Consider the following 1,778-nt stretch of genomic DNA (forward strand, 5'->3'; position numbering starts at 1 on the left):
ACCATAATTTTATGAGGTTAATATTGAAGCTTCTGCTGGAGATGATGTATGTGGGTGGTGTAGCTGTGGCTGCAATGAAACATTTTTAATCGTGTCATTGGGTTTCTTGCTTTAATAATGGCATTCATTCTCACTGTATCATATGCTTGCCTGTGATGCAGTGCTCTGTTATACTGTGTTTCTGTATAATATTGATGGTTTCTATAGCCGTGGAATCATAAGGATGGTATCAAGAGGTGGACTGATTCAAGTAGGACACCACTAGAGCCTAGGTGTGAAAGGCATGGCCTGGTACTGGTTACTACTGATGAGATCTGGATTTGCAAAGATATTTGGTGTAATTAAAAAAATATCTGATTAAAATGAAATTATCAATGCAATTTTTTTATTTCCGTTTTTATTCCATGTTATAATTATTACAAATAAAGGCTTCTTTTCCTTGTTTGCAGTTTTCATTGAAAAGAGAATAAAAAGGCTCCAAAATGCTCCGATGCCATCTGGTGGACACTTTGTACATTAGAACATGGTTTATGAACACATTTTTCACTCCTCTCATCTTTTTGACATGATGATGTAAAGCCTAATGTGTCATCATGCTAATCAAACCATTTCACATCCCCTTAACTTGGGGTAGTTCACAAGGTATATTCAGAAACAGGTCAGTAAAATATATGATTTAAAAGATTAAGGAACTACCAGGTTACTAGAACAAAATCCAGAATAGAACAAATACTTGATTATTATGATAAATGCTAAATAAAGCCTATGGTATTATTTGTTTTTCAGTTATCAAAATATATAAATATTACTGCATATAAATGGAAGAATATAACCCATAGTACTCATGTACTGTAAATTTTACGGTCAACTGAAAACTTTGCTGTAAATAACTACAGCACGAGTGAACATGACCAGTAACAGAACTGGATTTTCACACCAGTGTAGAGTTTACACAGAATAGTAAACATTGAGTGAGCTTACTCTCTAGGGTTTACACAGAATGTAATCACTCATTCCACATTTCTGGTGAAGGTCATAGCTTTGTGGTGGTTAACAAACAGAAACATTGCTCCCAGGCTAATGCTTACAGACAGACATAACTAAACATGGAGCTTAAATATGTATGAAAGATGACTGAGGGATAACAAAACGAGAGCTTCAAAACGTTCCACAAATGTGGTCCATGCTATAATAACTGTTTGTGACCCATCTAAAAAACAATGTCCTTCTAAAAAGAATTCAGTGCATGAAATAGATAGTTTAAAAAGTATGAAAATGACTGAAAATATGCCTTCTAACCATTTTAGAATCACTTATTCCTCAATCACATAAAATAATGCATTAGACCATTATTCAATTTGATGGCACTAAAAGATGTTGTTTTAAATCATGTGTGTGTGTGTGTGTGTGTGTGTGTGTGTGTGTGTGTGTGTGTGTGTGTGTGTGTGTGTGTACGTGTGCATATGTATGTCTGTGTGTGTGTACTATTAATGTGTGAGAGCAAAGGGAGGAAAATGAAATGCTCATTGTTTCAGCTGCATGCCAGATGGAAGCATGGAGGTCAAAAAAGGCCACAAAATCCTACAAAGATCTTGCTTTGTATCTTCCTGATCCACAAGCATGTGAAACTGTATTTGCCTGTTTTTATTCTCTCATTACATTTGTTTATTTTATAGGAGGATGTCATTCTCTCTTGTCAGATAATGTTTAGTCTATGGTTTTCTCTTTCTGTCTTTAAAGCAACATAGTTTTGATAATATGAAAGAGAAGCTCAAGAA

Source organism: Silurus meridionalis, chromosome 12, assembly GCF_014805685.1.
Source record: "Silurus meridionalis isolate SWU-2019-XX chromosome 12, ASM1480568v1, whole genome shotgun sequence".
Classification (NCBI taxonomy): domain Eukaryota; kingdom Metazoa; phylum Chordata; class Actinopteri; order Siluriformes; family Siluridae; genus Silurus; species Silurus meridionalis.